Source organism: Neomonachus schauinslandi, chromosome 10 (assembly GCF_002201575.2).
Source record: "Neomonachus schauinslandi chromosome 10, ASM220157v2, whole genome shotgun sequence".
In the NCBI taxonomy this organism is placed as follows: domain Eukaryota; kingdom Metazoa; phylum Chordata; class Mammalia; order Carnivora; family Phocidae; genus Neomonachus; species Neomonachus schauinslandi.
Window position 1 is genome coordinate 102,599,746 of NC_058412.1, and position 25,138 is coordinate 102,624,883.

General features: G+C 39.7%; 1 long non-coding RNA gene across 1 annotated transcript; it reads right to left on the bottom strand.

Annotated features, from left to right (window-relative positions):
* Window positions 1-5,318: 5,318 nt before the first annotated feature.
* Window positions 5,319-25,138, bottom strand: LOC110579541. The gene is made up of 3 exons (XR_002480271.1): window positions 25,094-25,138; window positions 7,502-7,542; window positions 5,319-5,332 (listed from the first exon to the last, which is right to left on the bottom strand). It is a non-coding gene; the product is annotated as an uncharacterized LOC110579541 (long non-coding RNA).

The window sequence follows — 25,138 nt, forward strand, 5'->3', positions numbered from 1 at the left end:
TTAACAAACCTGATCTAAATGACAGATGCACCTGACAACCATCACATTTTTCAAGTGCTTATGGCACACTTTCCAAAATAGACAGAGGAATTATGCCAAACAATAAAATGATTAGAAAATTCCCAAATACTTAGAAACAATATAATATACATTTCAATAACCCAGTGATCAAAAATGTCATCACAGGGGCATGTGGGTGGCTCAGTCATTTAAGCACTGGGACTCTTGGTTTCAGCTCAGGTCATGATCTCAGGGTCATGAGATCAACCCCTGCATTGGCCTCCATGCTGGGCATGGAGCCTGCTTAGGATTTTCTCTCTCACTCACCCTCTGCTCTCTCTCTATCTCTCTCTCTCACTCAAAGAGGAAAAAAATGAAGTAACAGCGAGAATTAGAAAATATGTTTATTTGACAAACAAAATCTCTACTTTAACTTCATCTCTAACAAAACAAGAGGGATATAATTAAAGCAATAAAGGCTTAGAGAGAAAAATTTACAGCTTTAAGTGTTTATATATTAGAAAAGAAATGCTCAAATTCCATGATTTAAGCTCCCATCTTAAACTGGACAGAGAAGAGCAAATTTGCTCAAAGAAAATATAAGGGAGAAAATCATAAAAAAAATCCATAAAAGAGAAAACAAGTACACTATAGGGAAAAAAAAAATCAAAGCCAAAAGAGGGTTCTCTGTTTGAAAAGACTCCTAAATAAACAAACCCCTAACAGTACTAATAATCGCTCCTTTAGAAATGCAAATCAAAACCATATCACCTCACCCCTGCTAGAATGACTACTATCAAAAAGGCAAGAGATAAAGAATGCTGGTGAGGATGTGGAGAAAGTGATTGGTGGGAATATAAACTGGTGCAGCCACTATGGAAAACAGTATGCAGCTTCCTCAAAAAACTAAAAATTGAACTACAATGTGACCTAATGATTCCATTTCTGGGTATATATCCAAAGAAAATGAAGTCACTATCTCAAAGAGACATCTGCACCCCATGTTCATTGCAGCATTATTCACAATAGGCAAGACAGGGAAACAACCTAAGTGTCCACTGATGGATGAATGAATAAAGAAATGTGGCGAAAATACACAATGGAGTATTATTTAGCCATTAAAAAAAAAGGAAATCCTGCACAATGGAGTATTATTTAGCCATTAAAAAAAAAGGAAAGACAAATACATATGATCTCACGTATATATGGAATCTAAAAACATCAAGCTCATAGAATAGAATGGTGGCTGCCAGGGGCTAAGTGGTGGGGAAAATATAAAGATGCTTGTCGAAGGGTATAAACTTCCAGTTACAAGATGAGGAAGTTCTGGGGATCTAATGTATAGCATGGTGACTACAATTAACAATACTGTATTGTATCCTAGAAAGGTGCTACAAGAGTAGAGCTTTAATGTTTGCACCTAAGAACAACAATTATGTGAGGTAAAGGATGTGTTAAAACTTTATCGTGGTAAACATTTCACCACATATGCTTATCAAATCACCGTAACCTTACACAATGTTATATGTCAATTATATCTCAATAAAGTGGGGAGTGGGGAGGAAAAAAAATCACCCTGATGGAAGGTTTGAGCCTGGCAGTCAGAATATGTGGGAGCCAGGATAGCAGAGAGCTGGAATCCTAATGCCCAAAAGGGGTTGAAGAGTTCAGAAGGAACTCATTTCAGTTAAGCCCAGAGCTGTAAAGAACTTCAACTTCAGTTCTTTGTACAATGCGTGACACATAAATAAGTACTGGATGTGCAGACGTCCTCATGTAATACTCTATGGTTCATACAGGTCCATAATTTCTTGGAGCAGGAACTATTCTATAGAGTTTTTTCCTTCATTCTCTTGATAAACTGTGACCTTCATGAAAATGCAACTAGAAAAAAAAAAAAAAATCACTGCTTGCAGACCAAGGGAAGCAACACGGAAGCTTGCCATCCATCCAGGGCTTCAGCACGAAGGAAGGGAAAGGAGAACAGCAAGGAAAATACTAGAAAATACTAAAAACACCAACCTTGCACCAGACTCCATTGTGGCTTGCAAAGCTGTACTACCCACAAGGTGGTGGAATCCCAAGCCATGAAATTAATGTGAAGCCTGGTCCAAAACCACTGAAATACCAGTGGCTCCAGCAGACGTAAACTAGAAACTGCTCAATTGCACTAGAGTGTGTGTGCGTGTGTGTGTGTGTGTGTGCACGCATGCGCGTGAATGTGCACGCACGCATGTGTAGAATGTGACTGAAAACGAGCACACAATTAAAAATTACACCCATGAACAATCCAGCAATTTCAATCACCAATTTATTCCACACTTACTAAATAATAATGGAAATAATAGAACAATCTACAAGACACTATGAAACAAAATACTTTAAAATTATAAAGAAGATAAAAGGATATGGGAACATATTTTAAAAATAGGGCAAGTATATAAAAAAAGGACTGGTAGAATTTGAATTAAAAAAAAAAATAAACCAAACACAAATTCTCAGCTGAAAAATATAGTCACTAAAAATAAACAAGTTAAAGAGTAGATTAAATACAGATTAAACAGCAAATTAAATCCAGATGAGAAGATGTTAACGAACTGGAAGAGGTCTAATAAAAAGCATTCTGAATGCAACACAGAGACATAAAGAGAAACAAGAAAAGGCAAATGGCCAAGGGGCACTCATACAAGCCTACTGGAGCAGCATTCATCAGAAAAGGCACGTGATGTCAGCAATGGTGGCAGGTGTGCGGGTTCCCTGCTGCCCATGATACCCTAGGCCAGCACAGACAATCTGGCAGGAAGGATGTCAGACATTCAGAATGGGATCCCAATGTTTGGGTTGTGGTGCTTTTTAAGCTGCATGATTGGGAAGCACTGGCCCCCTTCCTGTGTGATCAGAGGCACTGAGACAATCACAACATGATGCACACAATCTTCCACATAATGTGTCAGAATGCTGTCTGTATCCCTAACTTGCTAATTTGATACTCATGGTTGGAGTAACTCCCCTGTCTGGCATGATCGAGGAGCTAAGTTCCAAGTTGCTGGTGTGGCTGTGAGATGGGGCAATAAGGTAGCAGAATCTGCCCCATCGATGTGCATGGCCTAGAAATCAAGAGACTCATCTCTGACATGATCAGGCACCTCGGGTCCAAAATCTGCAGTTGACCAGAACTGTCTGCTCTACTGGGCCACTGCCAGTTTTAGCAGAGCTCTGCAGACAGACAGCCTGCAGGGGCTCCACCTTGGACAAGTTAAGATCACCCTAGCAACACATAAGAAACTATTACATGAGACTACCCAGAAAACTTAGTATAACAGTTCCAGAAGAAGAGAACAGAGAGGATAAAGGGCAGTACCTGAAGAGAAAATGGTTGAGATTTTCCAAAACTGATAAAAGACTTGCATCTTTCAAATAAAGATGTGCATTGCATCCCAAGCCAGATAAATAAAAACAAGTCTATGGCTTCAGGCTTCATAGTGAAATTGTAAAACATCAAAGCCAAAAACAAAATTTTAAGAACAGCTAGAAAGAAAAAAGTTGATAACCAAGATAACCAAGAAAGAAATCACAGGGGCGCCTGGGTGGCTCAGTCGTTAAGCGTCTGCCTTCAGCTCAGGTCATGATCCCAGGGTCCTGGGATCGAGCCCCGCATTGGGCTCCCTGCTCTGCAGGAAGCCTGCTTCTCCCTCTCCCACTCCCCCTGCTTGTGTTCCCTCTCTTGCTGTGTCTCTCTCTGTCAAATAAATAAATAAAATCTAAAAAAAAAAAAAAAAGAAATCACAATGAGGCAGGCGAGAGACTTCTGTAGTTACTAGTCTCCACAGATGTGTGCCCCCACCCCCCCCATAAATCTTCGCTTCCCTGTGGGCACATGCTGCTTCTCACATCAAAAGCTGCAGCTTCCCTTCGCCTGGGCCCTTTGAGTGCTCTGACCAACAGAATGTAGTATAAGTGCCAAGTGAGACTTCTGAGCCCAACCCTTCAAAGAACTGGCAAATTCTCTTCTTTCTTCTAGCAACTCTTGCTCTGGGACACCATCCCTCAAACTCAGCCACCATGCTAGGAGAAGCCCAAGCCACAGAGAGCAGCCATGTGAATAAGAAGTGTCAGGCAACAATTACCAGCCCCAGGTGAGCTCCCAACCACAGCCAGTATCAAGGGACAGCCGTGTGAGCATGTCATCTTTGATGTTCCAGCTGAACTGGGGTCCCAGATAATTGCAGCCCCGGCCACCATCAAAAAGAGAAATGACCCAAATGATACCAGGCAACCTACACAATCACAAGAGAGAAAAAAATGGCTTGTGTTTTAAGCTACTAAGTTTTAAGGTGGTTTTAAACATCAATCAATAACTACAGAGTTTCTCAGTTGCCATAACAGATCCCAGAAGACAAGGGAAAATATCTTTCAAATGCCAAGGAAAAATAATGCTCAACCTAGACTTCTATAACCAACTTTCTAGAGTTAAGACAAAGCTACATTTTTTAGAAAGACAAATGATGAAAGTTCACCACTTATAATCTCTCATAAAAAGAAATACTACAGAACACGTGGATAAGCAATGAAATTTATAAATACATTGTAAATCCAGGACTTGGTAAAAATAAGATATAACTACAATATTAAGTAGTATCTGATCTGGTTAACTACTGTAATTTGTCTGTTTTGGTGTTTTGAACCTACTTAATATAACACTAGCACAGAAAAAATGTCAACAGCCAGCATAGGTGAAGGCATCTCAGACACCTCACAGCCACTATTTATCAATTCTTCCCCTCTCCTTTCCCACCACCCTTCACACATAGTTCTCCCAGCCCCCCACACCTGAGAAGGTCTCAGCCTCAGCCATCAAGGGATAGAGAAGAGATACTTATAAAAAGAAAACAAAAGAGGGCAGCCGGGCAAGAGACCTCTCTCCTGGCATTCACCCACCTGCAGCATTTGCTGCCTACTTCATTTTTATCTGCTTTGTCATTATCAAAAATCATGTCACGCACATATGTATGTGAATGACAATTTTTAACATTAAGGACCAAGTTATGACCTAATGGCTCTTACAGAAGACTTGAAGCAAGAAACTCCCATAACCATATGAACTATTTCCCCCCCCCCATTCTTAACATGCAAATCTTCAATCACCTAAAGTTTTCAGTAAAGACACTAATTTAAAGAGTAGAAGGCAAGTTCAGAGCTTCATCTGTCAATGAACACAGAACTCAGTTATATTAGAAAATGATTAACCATTTTAAAGACTATTAAGCACTACTTACTTTAACGGCAAATTTCTTTGACGCCATGGCTTACTGATTCCAGAGTAATTACAGACCTTTAAATAGAAGAAAAAAAGTTACAAGTAGGTATATCAAAATCTCTATTTGGATAATATATAGGAGAAAGGTTGGCTGAATAATCAAATAACAGTATTTGCAAGATAAATGTTTACTTAAAACTAGTCTTAAAGATATATTATATTGGGGCGCCTGGGTGGCTCAGTCATTAAGCATCTGCCTTCGACTCAGGTCATGATCCCAGGATCCTGGGATTGAGCCCCGCATCGGGCTCCCAGCTCAGCGGGAAGCCTGTTTCTCCCTCTTCTCCCTGCTGTGCTCTCTCTCACTATCTCTGTCTGTCTCTCTCTCAAATAAATAAAACCTTAAAAAAAAAAATATATATATATATATATATAAAATATTGAGGGCCTTGGGGGGCTCAGTCAGTAAGGCATCTGACTCTTGATCTCAGGGTCATGGGTTCAAGCCCCATGCTGGGCTGCTCGGTGGGAGTGGAGCCTACTTTTTTATATATATAAATTATTGAAATATATATATAATATTGAATTAGCAACTTAAAAACCACCAACAAAGGAAAGCATAGGCTCAGATGCATTCTATCAGACGTTTAAAGAGTTAATACCATTGGGGCGCCTGGGTGGCTCAGATGGTTAAGTGTCCAACTCTTGGCTCTGGCTCAGGTCATGATCTCAGGGTTGTGAGGTTGAGCCCTACGTTGGGCTCCACGCTGGGCATGGAGCTGCTTAAGATTCTTGTTCTCCCTCTGCCTCTGCCCCCCCCAAAATCATGAGACAATACATTTATAGTACCTTTTTTTTAAGATTTTATTTATTTGATAGCTAGAGAGAGAGAGCACAAGCAGGGGGGAGCGGCAGGCAGACGGAGAGGGAGAAGCGGGCTTCCCTGCTGAGCAGGGAGCCCGATGTGGGGCTTGATCCCAGGACCCCGGGATCATGACCTGAGCCGAAGGCAGACGCTTAACCGACTGAGCCACCTAGGCACCCCAGGACCGTATTATATTTATCGAAAAAAAAAAAAAATCCATGTATAAGTAGACCCACACAGTTCAAACCTGTATCATTCAAGAGTCTACTCCCCTTTACTATGCTCAGCCAGGTCAACTGCCCTCTCTCACCCTTGCAGAAACGTAATTATTTTTTGGAGAGAGTAAGACAGAGGATCTCTGGTCTGGAAAACACCAGGCACAGCATAAAGTAGGGGGTACCCTACTGAAAAAAGAGAAAATTAAGGGAACATTTACAAACTGATTGATATCTTCCCCAACCCGCATGTCCCTTATGATGGTTAATTTTATGTGTCAACTTATCTGAGCTAAGGGATGCCCAGACAACTAATAAGATATTATTTCTGGGCATATGTGTGAGGGTATTTCTGGAAGAAATCATGATTTGAATTGGTGCACTCAGTAAGGCCAATGGCCCTCCCCAGTGTAGGTGGTTATCATTCAATCCGCTGAGGGCCCAAACAGAACAAAAGCTGCAGGAAGGGTGAATTCGCGATCTCTGAGTTGGGACACCCATATTCTCCTGCCCTCAGCCTTAAGCACTCCTGGTTCGCAGGCTTTGGACTGAGAATGAATTACACACGGGCTTTCCTTGTTCTCCAGCTGGCAGACAGCAGATCATGGAACTTCTCAGTCTCTATAACTGCATGAGCCTATTCCCATAATAATTATATATACCTTCTATTGGTTCTGGGTCTCTGGAGAACCTTGTCTAATACACCCCTCTACACTGCCTAGCCTCTCCAAATATGAGACTGAAACCATTCAGGGACTGGACTAACCTAAAAGGTAGGATCTAGAAGTACTGACATCAGGGATTCCCCAAGGAAACAGCCTAGATGGATGGTTCTAAAGTGAAGCAAACACCCACAAGCCCCACATCTGCATGGAGAACTGCCTTCCACCTTTTTAATACCCCACTCTCGAATACAAGTAAACAACCAGGAATCACCTGCCATCTAAGGAAAGACTCTATCATGAAAGAAAACAAAACAAACAGGAAAGAAACTACTTGGCCAAAACTGAGACTATGCAGGGAGCAGGAAACCATTTTTTAAGAATCATTATTATCAGGGAGATAGGAGATATTGCAACCATAAAGCAATAAATACAATAACAAAAAATAAGGAACTTTCAGAAAACAACAAATTAAAGTGATAGCTGAAATAAAAAAACGTACCAGAAGTGCTGGAGGACCAAGTTCAGGAAGTCATTCAGAAACTTCAGCAAAAATAAAAAAGATGAAAAATAAGAGAGAATAAATTAAAAATTAAAGGACCGTACAATTAAATTAAATTTAATTAAAAATTAAAGGACCCATACATGAAAGTTAGGATGGAAACATCTCATATTAGGGCATATATCACTGTAAAACATCAGGCATTGGAGATTAAAAAAAATCTTTAAAAAGAGGGTGGGAGGTGGGTGAAGGGGTGGTCAGTGAATGTTTGGCTCCAAATGGCTCAAAGCAACTCCGGAGACTAAAAGACAATAGAGAAGTATCTTCAAAATTCTAAAGAAAATTGTTTCCAACCTCCAATTGCATTTAAACATGACGGGGAGGGGACATTTTTAGACATGCAAGGTCTTAAAAAATTTAAGTCCCATGCATCCTTTCTCAGGAAGCTTAACTGAAGATGTGCTTCACCAAAATGAGGAAATTAACCAAGAAAGAGGAAGATACAGGAAAGAGGAAGGCCAAGACAGGCAAAAGGCAGAGGAAATCCTAGGATCTGGTGAAAGCAGATCCCTGCATGAGATCATGGGCTAGACCAGGAGAGAACCATGAGTGGGGGCTACAGCAGTTTCAACGTCTCCAGGAGATGCATCCTCAAAAGCATCTGCGAGCATGCAAAACTCACTTTAGACAACTGGTGGAGAATCTGAGACTGAATTAGGACAGGAACATGGAAAGCTAGGCAATTATTGATCCTAGGATAAATAAAAATTGTGCCAAAAATAAAGAGTACTTCATACACAGCTCAGTTACGGCTAGCATGTGTAGTTATGATAACAAACACTGAATCTTGACCTAAGCAATGTTACGTTTACAGCAAAATTACGAGGATGGGGAATATATGTGTATGTGCATATTATACAGCAGGGGCATAGAGGTTAAACTGAGCGAGAGCTCCCTTGAATGCTAAGGGGATGTTTCAGAAGCAAAGACTAAAATCAATATAAAACAGTAACAACCACCACCGCAACTGATTAATAGTTAAGCAGAAATACAGCAAGTAATTTAGTGATATGGAACCAACTGTTAAATGCTAAACTTGGCTCCACCATGAAGAGCAAGGTGAAGAGAGCTGCTCTGCAGGAAGGAATGAGGTGAAAAGGAGGCCATAACTCATAAGCCTCGTACACGGAACTATCTGCCCGTTCCAATGTGTGTACGGATGTTAGAGCAGCACGGTACAACAGAAACAGAATGCAAGCCAGAGATGTAGTTTTCAATTTTCTAGCAGTTGCTGTTAATAAAAACATAAACCGAAACAGAGGAAATTCATTTTAATAATATTTTTATTTAACCTAATAAATCCAACATATTATCATTTCAGCATGTAATCACTATAAAAGTATTTACATTCTTAGTGTTTTACCTTAGTCTTTGAAGTCAGGTGCATCAGGTGTGTTATTTTCTGTTTCCAGCACATCTTAATTTGGACTGGCCACATGTCAAGTGTTCGACACCTGTGGTCAGTGGCTACCATAAAGGACAGTGCGGTTTCAGCGTACTTGGTTTCATTACAAGAAAAACACTTATTTCTGTGTCCTAGATTACTAATTTAAAAAACAGGGATAGTAATACCTAACTCAAAATTATCAAAAGGATTAAATAAAATGATATATGAAAACCCCTGATGAAACTTGTACAAAACAGTAGGCCCTTGAGGAGTGTTAACAACTAGTCAATGGTGATGATTTAAAATCGGATGATTTTTTTTTCAAAATGTGATAACCTTTGATTCTATTTTTTTTAAGATTTTATTTATTTGAGAAAGAGCATGAGCGGGGGGAGGGGCACAGAGAGAGGGAGAAGCAGACTCCCTGCTGAGTGCAGAGCCCTACAAGGGGCCTGGTCTCACAACAGCTGGGATCCTGACCCAAACAAAGTCAGACACTTAACCAACTGAGTCACCCAGGCACCCGATTCTATTTTTTTTTTAATGGACAAAAACATCTTTATCCAAACCCCAAATCACTTTAATTATTCATTTCTATTCTCTGAATGATGTAGTGCATATGATTTAGAAAAATTCTGAAGATCATTCACCTAGTAACCCCATTTAGAAATAGGTGTAAATGGAAAAAATAAGCTCCTAGAGAATCAGGAACATGTGTTTGAAAACAACATTTGTAAAGGTTGCCCTGAAAACTTTAGGTAGATCTTTATGTTATTTGAGCCTGATAAACACAAAATTGGTCCCCTTAAATTTACTAAATTAGGTTTGAATAACTTCTGCCAAGAATTTAGGGAATCCCTCTCTGGAGGGTGCTTAAGTGCTTCAGCTGATAGAGAAAAGGGAGAGAGAGTTTTGTCAGCAAGTACCCAATCAAGCTGAAGCATGTGATCAAATTATTTTTTAATTGTACACTGGTTTTCCCACATGTCCTTCCTTTCCCGAAGGACAGGTGGACCACACTGGAGGCTGCAGCAAGGCTTTCAGACCATATCTGCATTAGATTATGGGCCATATTACAGTGAAGGTTACATTTTTCAACTCACAATAAGGTTCCAATATTCTTTCTTCAAGTACTCACTTTTTTTTTCTTTTTAATTCTCAGTAAAGCAAGAGTAGCTGCATTTTTTAAGGACTGGATTCTTCAAAAAGTATCATCAAAGCCCAATCTCAAAAATATGATCTGTAGGAATCTAGGACCAAATAGTATGTATTTTTATATAATATGGTCCCCTAATGTAAAAATAGGCCACATGGGAAAAGGAACTGTATTATATATTTTGCACATATATTTTTTCTTAATTCCCTTTGCCTATTTGATATTTTTACATTTTGCTAATTTTTAATCCATTTTAATATCATGTGGCATTCTGCCTCTCAATGTATATCATTTTTTCATTTGTTTCCACAATGTTTGGAGGCTCAAAAAGTCACAACTTTAGGGCTAAGAGAGAACTCACAAACTATCTACTCTCAACCCTGCCCTCTATTCCCCTAAAGAGTATACTTGTCAGACCAGGTCAGGGTCTCACAGCTGAGAGTCAAGGGCGAGAGAAGAGTCTTGTCAACTCAGCTGAGGGCAAACTAAGACCATCTGTCAACTGCAGAACTGCCAAGGTCGATTGTTAACTGGACTGTCAAGGTATGTGTACCCTCCCTCCCTCCACATTCCGCCCCCCTCAACACACACATTCCCACCACGAAGGCACAAGATCCCAACAGAGTTAGATTTCAAATAAAGCTACATGAGTGATGGGTGGTTCTCTCCTGCTAATGGAAGAGGAAGGAGGTCCACAGCTGTGGAAATGTAGTCTGAATGAACTTAATATACCATTGTGCTATGTGACATGGCACACATCTTCATAAACAAAAAATAAAGCCCACCAACATAAAGCCCAAAACACATCTAGATAGCCAACTGGATAGACCTTGAGCCTGCAAATCTGCTGAAGTCATTCTAGATAAGGAAGATACATTTCTTTTGCTTCCTTACATCATTAGGGACAAGCGCTAGAAATGAACTAACTGGTGAACTGAAGCAGTTTGCTAATTCCCAAATATGGTAAAAGCACTCTTATCCATCCTGGTAGGAACAGGTTCTCAAAGGTGAACAGCCCTAAGAGCACTGTTTGACCCTAGAGACTGCTCAAGAAATGTCTGCTGGATGAAGAAATATTCCAGATAATAGGAGCAGGGGAGCACCCAACCATTTTATTTTTGCTGTTTTTAGGGAAATTTTCCAAAAAGCATATTGAATCTTTACGACTTTCATAAAAAATACCACATGGTGAATATTTCTTTGATATTCAGAAGAAAGTGATCACCCATCATCCCACTGGGCAATATACAGATTAATGCCCCTCGGAGCTGCTACTCAACAGTGGAACCAGTGCGGTTCCCGCCAGCTCTCCTAGGCTTTCCTGAGCTGTCAGGGTGCCTGTCTTCCAAGGCTCCCTTTCCCCACTAGGTTCTGCAACCTAATCAGATAAAGCTAGCAACCTAAGAGACCAAGTGTGTCGGGTTAATGGGGTATTTTCCAAGCCTCTCTTACATGGATTTGCATGGACTTCAGTGTAAAGGTAATAAAATGGATGTTACCTTAACTTTAGGGTTTCTGAAATGATGAAATGGCTGAGTCATGGTACAAAGAACCATGCCCTCTGGATTTGAGCCTCAGCATTTAATTCTTTCTGCGTCAGTAGGACTAGGATGTTACAGAGGTGGACTCTTAAGTCTCTTCTATTTCTAAATATTTGTGATCCAAAATCCAACGGCAGTTCAAGGAACAAATAATACCAGTTTACAAATCCCCCCAGAAAAGAGGGAACCGTGCCCAGCCCCCAACAACTCATTATATGAAGCCCTGATAGCAAAACCAGACAAGGGCAGTACAGGAAAGGAAAATCACAGCCAATTCTATACATGAACATATAGGCAAGAAACCTAAACAAATAGAAGCAATCTGAATCTAACAACATTTAAAAAATACACCAGAACCAAGTGAGGTTTATCAGAGGAGTGCAAGGTTGGTTTAACACTAGAAAAATCACCATACTAAAAAATTAAAGTAGGAAAAAAAAGACATGGTCATTTTAATAGAGGCAGGAAAAAAATAAAGAACATTAGAAATCTGAGAAAAGAAATTTCTTAATTGTGGAGCACCTGGCTGGTTTAGTCAGAAAAGCATGCAACTCTTGATCTTGGGGTCATGAGTTCAAGCCCCACAATGGGTGTAGAGATTACTATGTTATTAAAAATAAATAAATACATAAACAAACTTAAAAAAAAGAAATTTCTTAATCATAAAAAAGCATCTACAAAAAATGTAGCAAACATGCTTCATGACAAACCATTAAAAGCAATTTCTCTGAAACAGGTAGAAAATGTCGATTTTAAAATAGCTTTTAAACTAGCATTGGCAAATATAAACTATCTAGGAATAAATTTATCTTTTTAAAAGATTTTATTTATTTGTCAGAGAGAGAGAGCACAAGCAGGGGGAGCAGCAGACAGAGGAAGAAAGCAGGCTCCCTGCTAGGCAAGGAGCCCGATGCAGAACTCCATCCCAGGACCCTGGGATCATGACCTGAGCTGAATGAAGGCAGACACTTAACCAACTGAGCCACCCAGGCGTCCCTAAGAACAAATTTAACAGGAAATGTGGAAGACCTCCTCAAATTGCTCTTCTAACTTAATACAATTCTTTTTTTTTTTTAATTTTATTATGTTATGTTAATCACCATACATTACATCATTGGTTTTTGATGTAGTGTTCCATGATTCATTGTTTGCGTATAACACCCAGTAACTTAATGTAATTCTTAGCACAATCCTGAACAGGGAATCTGAGAGCAAAGAGGACTAAGATACTTGTAAAGGAGAAGAAAAGAAAAACAAAGGAGGGGGGTTATCTTACCAGATATAGCAAAACTACAATGCTACAGTAAATAAAATAATATGTACTGGCAAAGGGGTAAACAGTCCAAGGGGACAGACCACACAGACTAGAAAATAAACCTCCGCACTTATGGGCATAGATGACAGAAGCAGCACTGCCGATCAGTGGGAAATGAAGAGATTATTCATTCAACAAACTGTGGTTGAACAACTGTTTATCCATTTGGAAAAAGATGAAATTGGAGCACTATTTCACACAACACACAAAAGTCAATTACAGATGGGCTAAAAACTAAAATGTAAAAAAAACAGAACCTCTTAGAGAATGTTTTCAAGAACTCAGGGTAAAGGAGGAGTTTTTTAACTGGACACAAAAAGTGCAAACCATAAAGAAAAAGAATGGTAGATTTGGCCATATTAAAATTAAAACTTCCCTACAGACTGGATGAAAATATCTGCAATTCACATATCCAACAAAAGTCTTATAACTAGAACATATAAAGAACTCTCAAAACCCACCAATAAAAAAAATACAATCCAGTCAGAAAATGGGTGAAAGACATGAACAGACATCTCGCCAAAGATGATAAACAAGCACATGAAAAGATGCTCAATATCATGAGCCATCAGAGAAATGCGAATAAAATTCCAGTGAGATATCACTACATATCTACCAGAATGGCAAATAAAAAATAGTGGTAACACCAAATGTTGATGAGGACGCAGGGTAAATAGATTTCTCTTTGCCAGTGGCACTGTAAACATGATACAGCCACAATGGAAGAGAGGTAGATTTCTTATAAAACTAAGTATGCACTTAACATATGACTCAAAAATTTCACTCTTGGGAGTTTATCCCAGAGAAATGAAAACCTAGGCTCACATAAAATTCTGCATACAAATGTTCACGGCAACTTTATTCATAATAGCCCAAAACTGGAAACAACCCAGATGTCCTTCAATGGGTGAATGGTTAAACAGACGGTGGTATATCTATACCATAGGGTATTACTCAGCAAAAAAAGGAATGAACTGTTGATACAGGTAACAGCTTGGAGGGATCTCAAGGGAATTATGCTGAATGAAAAAAGCCAATCTTAAAAGGTTATACAACGCACGATTCCACTTATATAACATTCTTGAAATAACAAAATGATAGAAGTGCATAACAAATTAAGGTTGCCGCGGATTAAGAATGGGGAAGGGGTATGTGGCTTTATGTAAACAGATAGCAGGAAGGAGCCTATGGCAGTGGAGTTCCGTACCCTGATTGTGGTTGGTGTTGGTTTCATGAACAAACACATGTGATAAAATGGCACAGGACTAAATAAATACATGTAAAACTGCTTAAATGTAATAAACTCTATGTATTGTACCAATGTCAATTCTCTGGCTTTAACAGTTGCTCTATAAGCATGCAAGATACTACTAATGGGGGGGGGGGGAACTGAGTGAAAGGTACACAGGACCACCCCCCCCCTTTTTTGCCAACTTCTGGTGAATCTCTATTTCAAAATAAAAGGCTTACAAAAATTAAAACTTCTGTTCATCAAAATACACCATAAAGAAATGGGGGGGGGGGACAAACTGGGAGAAGAAATTTATAAGACATATAACCAGCAAAGGACGACAGTCCAAAATTAAACAATCCAATAGAAAAATAGGCAGAGGCGGTACCCAGAGCAAGATGCCCCTGTCTCCTAGCCAAGTCTGCAGATCTGGTAAGGTGATGGGGAGTGGAGTTGGAAGAATTTCCTGATCCCTTCTATTATTTATGCCTTTACAACCACTGCACAACAACCAATCATAACTCTTACCTCCTTTGGGGAGGTGAGGGGTATGTCTCTCACTATTCTTTCTTAAAAGCTGAGAAGCATGAAGTCTAAATACAGAAAGACCATTTACCAGGGAATCTGGGGAAAGCACACACTCTGCTCTCTTGTCTTACTTCAGGCACACAGCCCATCACCTGGGACCGAACAGATGAAAGTCAAAGACGGACCCATCTGCCTCCCACAAGAAGGAAAAATCATTACTTAGAGATGCCAAAAGTCCCAGACCCCAAAGAGCTGGTTATCCTGTAGCTCCCCACAACCAGAGCCTTTTAAAGTACCTCCTGTTTCCATCTTTGCCCTTCTCTATCCCCAAAGCCATAACTGGAGGTAACTGAGCAGGAGTCCTCCAATCAGAACTGCTGGCTGGGATCTCCCACACTTCACACGCCCTCCGCCCACACCTCCATCTCCCGGCTCAGGCAACTCGGCAGCTTCAGCGACCCCCACACAGCCACCTCCACCATCTGTCCTTGAACATGCAGCTCCAGCTCTCCCCACCATCACCCATACAGGCAGTCCTAGAGAATGTCCTCTCCTTCTTAAGGGGAGCTATCCTCTGAAACCCATCTCAGGCACCACCTGCTGCTTCGAGGCCTCTATAAATCTCCAGACTGAATCACTCTCTTCTCTGGGCCACATGGGCACCTCACACCATCACTACTCCCATGCTTAGCTCAGCGAATTACAGGTAACTTCAGCCCTCAGTCTCTCTCCTCTGACTATATGTGTCTTGAGGACAAGGTCCATCCCTGTCTTCTTTGACACCTGGTGCATGGCACAGGTTTGCTGACTTGGGGCACCTGGGTGGTTTAGTCAGTTAAGCATCTGCCTTCGGCTCATGATCCCAGCGTCCTGGGATTGAGCCCCACGTCAGGCTCTCTGCTCAGCGGGAGCCTGCTTCTCCCTCTCCCTGCCACTCCCCCTGCTTGTACTCTCCCTCTGTCAGATAAATAAATAAAATCTTAAAAAAAAAAAAAAAGTTTGCTGATTTGTGCCTGTTGATGGTACTAAATAAGGGGCTACAGACTTCTGTTTTTTAGATTCATACCTATTTATCTAATAAATCCTTACTGTCCCCAAATTTCAAATTCCACATTAAGCTTTCTTAAAAAGAGGTCAAAGCACTCTGGACCTATTTCAATACATAAATAACACTTAAGTTAAATGTATCATGCAGCCTAAATTGAATGAGTTGTAATACACATAAACTTGTAAACAGAAGATCAAAGTGTTTCCTCTTGAAAATAATGGGCAACAGATCAGAGGTACTGTTGAAGTGTAGGCCATAAATGTGAGTTTTTCACTGCATAATTTTTTTTTTTATTTTTAAAATACAGACATTCTAACATTCATTTGAATGGAAAAGACATTAGCCTCTGCATTCGTTCAATTTTAAATCTGGGCACATCCTTAAGTTTTTCTAGACTTGCTTTACTGATCATCATGAACATGCACACACACACACACAAAGCAAGTATGCATCTTATAAAAAACTATTTTCCTAGGCCTAAAGTTGCTTTCAAGAGGGAGCAATAAGCTCAGTGCCCAGGGTTTAAACTGTTATGTTAAAAAGTCTTGCTGGGTGCCTGGGTGGCTCAGTTGGTTAAGCGACTGCCTTCGGCTCAGGTCATGATCCTGGAGTCCCTGGATCGAGTCCCATATCGGGCTCCTTGCTCAGCAGGGGGTCTGCTTCTCCCTCTGACCCTCCCCCCTCTCATGTGCTCTCTCTCTCTCTCATTCTCTCTCAAATAAATAAATAAAATCTTAAAAAAAAAAAAAAAGTCTTGCTATCAGGGGCACCTGGGTGGCTCAGTTGGTTAAGCATCTGTCTTCGGCTCAGAGGTCATGATCCCAGGGTCCTAGGATGGAGCCCCACATCAGGCTCCCTGCTCAGTGAGGAGCCTGCTTCTCCCTCTCCGCCCCCCACCTCGTTGTCTCTCGCTTGCTCTCTCTCTCAAAAAAAAAATTAATTAATTAAATCTTTGGGGGAAAAAAAGTCTTGTTGTCAGAGCTTCCAGCTGAAGTCTAAGTTCAGCAGAATTTTTAGTTTACTGCCTGATTTTAAGAAGTTCAGGACAATCTCCAAAAAGATCAATTTTCCAAATATCTGAAACATACAATTTACATAAGTAGCCTGGGAAGTTAAAGTGTATTATAAATCTTACAAATAACATCTCATCCTCTATTCTGCATTCTTGAGCGCACTTTCTCTGGCCTGAAAACAGTCATTCTTTTCACAAAGAGGAGACTTTGATAGAGTATGACCCCACCAAAAATATGTGTGCATTAATGTCTTTCATAGAGACGGAAAGATCCTAAGATCCTTCAGAAAATTAATTTTGGAAGGGAATGGAAGTAGATTAAACATTATCACATGATTGTCCTGTCATTTAAATACAAAGCAGAGATAAATGCTAATAAAGAAAGTCAGTGACCTTCTAGATTATTCTGTGGGAAAATCCACGACATTCTGAAGTTCACATTTGTCTTCCTTTTAGATTTGCTGGCCTGTGTCATAAACCAAAGCAACTACTCCAGATTACGAAGGCTAGAAATTAACTTTAGGTTTCTAATCGCTGGATTTCAAACTTTATCAAGAAAATTATTATACTTCCTTTTTCATCTTAAAAAAAAAAAAAAACTTATGCTAACTATGGGAGCAGAAACAGAAAACAATAAAGACCCTAAGACTCCTAAAGGAACAACCATAATTCAAGAATGAGAAATCATTTCATTCCCTGCCCCAATCTAACAAAAAAACCCCACAAAAACCAAAACTCAGTATCAAAGAAGGAATCACAGACTTTAACAAAAATACCAAGGAAAACTAACAAATGAGCAAAGATCTTGCTGTTGACAACTTAGATAAAGTTTAAGAAGGCACTCTCATTGTAAGAAAGAATCAGCTTTTCCTATTCTTCCTATGGTAATTTTGAATGCCAAAATCAGCTTGTAAAAAAGGAAAACAAAACAAGACAAAAAACAAACAGGGAAGCTCCAATAGTGGAAGGAGGATAATGCAAGTGACAAAAACATTAGGGCTTTTTTTCCTTTTGTCTTCAAATGTAGGTCAAATACTGAAATCCTCTACCAAAAATAATTCCATGGAATGGTCCTACCTTTCAGTCACTCTACGCCCTTAATCCAGCCAATTGGCCCAAGATCTGGGCCCCTCACTTCCTGCTGTGCACACAGAAAATCCTCACTGATCCTGGCATGGGATGCTTCACTAATAGGCAAAGTCTAATTTTTATTTAATACTTTGTCAGAAACAGATACAGGCACCTGCTCAGGGGCAGTCACAGCCTTCAGGTTCTAGTAAAACAGACATATGTTCAAATCCTGCCTCTTCAAGTGATCTCAGACAAGCTATTCAATTCCTCTAAGTCTCCCATTTTCTTATCTATGAAGTGGGATAATAATGAGTGTCTATCTAGAGGTCCTGTGAGAACTAGTTAAGATCTGATAGGTAATACCTGGTAGACTTGCTGAGACATCAGTGGTGGTGATGTGGGAAACAAAGGCAGAAGAACAATTATTAAATTTCCTTATACGTACAGCCATTGACAAGTCCTTGAAACAGGCAGAGTGACATTCCTCTAGAGATGCAACTGCCTTCATGTTGCCACTTTGGCAATCTTAATTGGGGGACCTTATAAGGTCTCAGGACCCTGTAAGTCTCCTTTAACATATAAAAAATCCTTTGGAAATTTCTTTTATCTCTACGCCCCAAGATACACACGTTGGCAGTCCCAAGCATATGACACACTGATATACATCTGAAGGGTCTCATGACTGAGTTTTTACTAAACAGTAATAAATGACCTTTACCTAACAATAGCTAGCCCCCTCAGGATCCTGAAAACCTTGCTTCCAAAATACCTGAGAGGCTTACACTATCCCTAACCCCCTCCCAACTTGAAAGTATATAATGAGGCCACTCCTCATGACACCAGTGCAGCTCTTCCTGCCCACAGGTCCTGTCCCCGTGCTGTAATAGTCACCTTTTTGCACCAAAGACGTCTCAAGAATTCTATCTTGGCCATTGGCTTCGATCTCTAACATCTTTCCTACATCAGTTCCTTCATCTCAGTTAACCATAATCATTATCAACATTGCAGGGCACAAAGAGCACCTAATCAACTCACTTCGTACTGCAAGCCTCAAGCCCCACTCTGATAAAGGTCTTCCAGTCACCTTCACAGTACAAAAAAAACCTTCTGATAATTATTAACATAATTGTCTTGAAATCTAATCCTTTCAACTTTCATGAAAACTACAGAGATGGAGTGCAGATCTTTGGTTGCTAAGCCGGGGATGGGAAACTGTTAGTACTAAGGGAGCAGCAGGAAGGAATTTTGGCAGGGGGTGGGGGGAACTTGTCCTGCATTCTGACTGACACCGGGGTTACAAAACTCAGTGCACTGGTCAAAATTCATGAAAGCATATACCAAAAAGAATGAATTTTAGCATATGCAAATTTTAAAATAATTTTTTAATTGCAAAACAAAAAATCCAAACTTTTCTAACTAGAGAACCAACACAGTGACACACATGAACTTAAATGTCTTAAGATATTATAACACCAATATTCTATATATTATCCTATAACTAACATAAGTCAAATCCAATTTTAGTTACCAGTTCTGACATATTCAAGCACAAAATGTCAATACCATAATAACCAGGAGGCACTGCTTTTCTATAAGAGAAGCCAAGACTTTAGAAATGTACCTACACCAACATTAAATGAGCAGTACTCTCCATTTAGATCTCTACTTTGTTGCCTGATGGGTAGGTTTCTTAGTGTGCATCCATTATTGTTTTCAATCTCCAAAAAGTAATATACAAATAGTAGGCTTTAAAGATTTAACACAGCTCAAAATGACTAGGCATGTATACATCAAGAGCTACAGCCCACTAAAAAGTCAATGAATGCGTTTTGCATTTTTAAAAAGCCATAACATGCTTCACTCAGAAAACATTAATCCATAAACTAACAAAGACAAAGGTAAAAAAAATCCCAATACATACCCATTTTACCACTGTCAACTCCTGGTTTCCGTGTACATAGAAGGCATGGACACCAAATAATTGGACTTTTTTCCCAATTAAATAAGCTGAAGAACAAAGCAGTGAAAAGGAGTACTGTGAAAATAAGAACAACCTCAGAGTCCTTCAACCAGTGCATGTATAAACAAATTACAGGACATCTAGCAAGAGAATACTACCTAGCGATTAAAAAAAATGACTATTGATACTTCCAACAAAGAAGGCTCTCAATCATGAAAAGAAACCAGACTCTCAGGACTCCGACCAAAAAACAGCATGTACTGTAAGGTTCTTTTTAGATAAGCTAGGAAATGCAAACTTATCTACAGTGACATCTATCATGACAGAAAGCAAATGAGTGGTTGCCTGGAAGAGAGCAGGAAGAGGGATTATAAAACAGCAAACGGAAATTTGGGGGATACAGATATGTTCATTTGGGGGAACGTACCTTGATTGTGGTGATGGTTTTCCCCGTATATATGTCAAGCACATCAAACTACACACTTTAAATATGTGCAGCTTACTATACGACAGTTACAGACATAACATGGTGATATTCCTGTTTCAGCTCCACACACACCACCACAATAAAGTAATTATCACAATGAAGTGAATCACATGAATTTTTGGTTCTCCAGTGCATATAAAAGTCATGTTTAAGACCAGGGACCTGGAGCAGCTCAGAGGGGTGAATAATAGCTATGCAAGTCTGCAATAAAAAAAATGGCCTCGGGGCACCTGGGTGGCTCAGTCGTTAAGCGTCTGCCTTCGGCTCAGGTCATGATCACAGGGTCCTGGGATCGAGCCCCACATCAGGCTCCCTGCTCAGCCAGGAGCCTGCTTCTCCCTCTCCCATTCCCCTTGCTTGTGTTCCCTCTCTCACTGTTTGTCTCTGTCAAATAAATAAATAAAATCTTTAAAAAAAAAAAAAAATGGCCTCAAATAAGACTACATTGCAAAAAATGGGAAAGAGAATGAAAAAAGTAAAAAAGTAGAAGAGGCAGAGTCTGAAGAATTTGTGGTGGAAAAAGTACTGGACCGACGTGTAGTTCACTACACTATAAAATGGGAAGCATTTTATAACCATGGATAAACCTGTGTTTCTGGGATACTATCATTTTCAGTAACTTAAGAAATAAAACACTTAAAGGGTGCCTGGGTGGCTCAGTCAGGTAAGCGTTTGCCTTGGGCTCAGGTCATGATCCTGGGATTGAGCCCTGCGTCGGGCTCCCTGATCAGTGGGAGATCTGCTTCTCCCTCTCCCTCTGTGCTAATAAATAAAATCTTTAAAAATAAAAAAATTTTAAAAAAAGAAATAATTTAAAATTAAATTGAAATTTTTCCTGAAGCCCTAACCTTTCACGTTTTGTAATTAATTGGACAATTAAAATATTATGTAAACAATTTAAATTGGGCAATTTAAAATAAGCCACATCAGAATACATATCCATATCTATAGTCATATAAATGCAAGTTTATTTGCAAGATCCCTGAAAGGAAAATTTTATCGCCACCAACAACCTCCCCACTCAAATGACGAAACTAGACATTAGGTAAGCAAAACTTAAATGGACAAACTTAAATGGACATTGAAAGGTTCCTTCTAGTGAACCATTCCTTTTCAAGAAGTTGAAATCCCTGTGCTGTACTGCCTAAAAGGTCATTATTCATGGAATAGCTAAGACTTTGTTCATGGAAACCTAATCATAATCAAATGGGTAGAGATACCGGCAATTTAGCACCTGCTAGAATAAACGGGTGGACAGACTTCTATAATCTGAAGTCTTGGCCTGCATGTTTTTTCTTTATCCCAACTTATTCCTTTTTTTTTTTTTTTACATTTTATTTATTTATTTGAAAGAGAGAGTGAGAGAGAGAGGGCGGGCACAGCCGGGGAAGGGGCAGAGGAAGAGGGAGAAGCAGACTCCTCTGCTGAGCAGGGAGCCTGATGTGGGGCCCGATCCGAGGACCGCAGGATCATGACCTGAGCCCAGGGCAGATGCTTAACCACTGAGCCACCCAGGCGTCCCTACCCCAGCTTATTCCTGACATGTAGTCTCAATCTTCTCAGTATTTGAGTTACTGGTTCAGCAGAACCAGGAAAAACAGTAACTTTGTAGTCAGAATATTATCCATCTGTATACTGTTTATTGTAAATACTAGTAAACAGTGGTCAATAAAGTTTTATATTCCTTAAAAAAAAATGATGTTTAAGTTTTACCATATAGTCTATTAAATGTGGCCCAGCATTATGTATAAAAAAAACAATGTATATACCTTAATTAAAAAAACCTTATTGCTAAAAAGTGTTAACCTTCACCTGAGCTTTCAGCAAGCTGAAATCAATGATCACAGAGCACCATAACAAATATAATGAAAAAGTTTGAAATACTGTGAGAATTACCAAAATATAACAGAGACATGAAGCAAGCAAATGCTGTTAGAAAAATGGCACCAAAAGACTTGCTCAGCGCAGGGTTGCCCTGAACCTTCAATATGTAAAAAAAAAAAAAAAAAAAAAAAACCAATATCTGCAAAGCACAATAAAGCAAGATATGTCTATATTCCTCAATGAGGCTATTTAAAAAGAAAAAGACCATTTTTAAAAAAAAATCTGTCTTCCTAGTACATTTAGACCACCTGCCTCTCTTCCCAACCGGTACATGTCCTAAAGTCATGGAACTGTAATACCTTTTCCCTTAGTGATTTTCATGAATGAACAAAACTTTAATAACCCAAAGATTTAATTATAATAACAAAAAACAATGATTAATATGTACTTAGGTGTGATCACGCGCCAGGCATTGTTTTAAGCACTTTTCTTTTATTAACTTATTTAACCCTCTTATCAACCCTATTTTACAGATGAAAAGATGGAAGCACAGAGTTAAGTAATCCGTTCAAGGTCAAACAGCTAGTACCTGGAGGAGCTAGGATCTGAACCCAGGGAATATGGCTCTGAAGTTTATTTCCTTACCCACTGTGTTCTACTGGCACACACAATATAAGATACAATATGTGAAGATCAAAACAATACATATTATACTTACACAAAACTTCAGTATTTGCTGCATTTTGAAAAACTCACATGAGGCTAAATAAAAAAACAACACAACCTTCATTCTTTTCCAAATTACTAGGTGGAAAAAGGACAACAAGAAAAGCTGGACAACTTACTGAGCACAGAATAAATAAATGGCAAGCTGACTGGTTCCTGGGAAGCTAGTTCACTACATTTCCAGTCCAATTCTCTCCAATGCTTTCAAATTCCTAATTATTTTAAGTAAATCCGTCTGGGATTTAAAAAATCTAAATACAGCATGTGAAAAACATAAAAGTAATTTGCTGTTCTCTCAAACACCTTACTGGTTCCTAAATTCCATCCACAGGGTCTAAAACTCGGCAGATACCGGCCAGGAATCTTTTTTTTTTTTAAATGATTAGATTTCTCACTAGAGGAAGACAGAAGAGAGCTAGATGCCACAAAAAACTTTGGTAAAGCATGGCCCAAGGTTTTCCAAGTCAATACTGAACTGTTGAACACATGCAGGCTTTTGAATTCAACTTGTAATAAATTAAAAGTAAAAATATGCACAGAGGAAAAATATGCACACAGGTGTTGCCGTGACAACAGTTACATAATAATATAACAGACTGACAAATTCTCGATTTTTTAGAACACTAAATTGTTTTCTTGACATCAAGTTGATGGATAAAAAGCACAAGAAAGGGGCGCCTGGGTGGCTCAGTCAGTCAGGCTCCAGAGATTGAGCCCCAAGTCGGGCTCCATAGCAGTGGAGCCCGACTTGGGGCTCAATCTCTCCCTTGGCCCCTCCCTCCCACTCTCTCTAAAAAAAATAAATAAATAAAAGTAAAAAAATAAAAGCCCAGGAAAACATGTCATATGCCCACCGCATGTAAAACATGGAATAAACTGACAATATATTGTGAACTGTTTAAGAAACACAGGTTGAAAAGAGACATTCTGTATCTTTAGTTCATGTCCTGAATTAATGCCCCTTGAATTTTAAGGTGCACTCCCTAGAAAAGATTCTGATTCAGTGGATTTTTTTTTTTTAAAGATTTTATTTATTTATTTGACAGAGAGAGACACAGCGAGAGAGGGAACACAAGCAGGGGGAGTGGGAGAGGGAGAAGCAGGCTTCCCCCTGAGCGGGGAGCCGGATGCGGGGCTCGATCCCAGGACCCTGGGATCATGACCTGAGCCGAAGGCAGACGCTTAACGACTGAGCCACCCAGGCGCCCCTCAGTGGATCCTGAGATGGGATCTGAGACTAAAGTTTCTAAGAAGCTTCCAGGTGATGCTGGTCAGTAGACAGCACTGAGCAACCCTAAGTAACTTGAATATTGGTCATAAAATTAGCCACCTGGCCTACAAATATGGTGGCATCTAGGACCCAAGAAGTAAGTGTCAATACAACTTCTTCCTAGTACAGGAAAAAAAAAAAAAAAAAAAGGAAGGTGAGGAGATCAAGGAAGAAGCAAGGGGATACTTGTCATAGTCCAACAGTGCTAAGAACCACAGAATATTGTTACTTGCCCCAACCTAGTAGCTGTTGAGGTCAGATAGAATGTAAACTCCAAGACTGAAAGGGGTTTTTTTTTTGTTTGTTTTGGTTTACTGCAGAATCCTTATGGCCTAGCATACATTAGGTACTCAATAAATGCAATGAATAGGGGCGACTGGGTGGCCCAGTCGGTTAAGCCTCTTGCCTTGGCTCAGGCCATGATTGGGCGGGGGGTCTGGGATTGAGCCCCTCATCTTGCTCCCTGCTCAGCAGGAAGCCTGCTTCTCCCTCTCCCACTCCCCCCGGTTGTGTTCCCTCTCTCGCTGTGTCTCCCTCTGTCAAATAAACAAATAAAATCTTTAAAAATAAATAAATAAAAATGCAATGAATAAATGAGTGAACGGGCAGTATATACAAACACAATCCATACGTCATGACCTAAAAATGTCTGAGAAAAGACTGTGTATAAATGGTTGTGGGCAGCCACAGTTTGATACAAATACCTGGCCCATTCATTGTGCTCCATTTTCCCCCCCAAAAGCAAAAAATTCTCCAGACCAATACTTTCCACTTTTATGCCATTTCCCGCAGGCTTATGTTAACAACTCTTTAGCACTTTGAAAACAATGAAAAAAGGTGGAAGCACAGGGGAAAGAATTCAGAAAAGGCTAAAAAAACAAAAGAAAAAACCCACGGGGGGTGGGAGAGGAGATGGGCAAATAGTTCAGTTCAAGTGAAGGAACATCTTAGGTTGTCAAGAGTTCCACGTTCTTACCTATGATGGTGGCAGGGTTTGGGTTCGGGCTTTTATTAGTTTTGT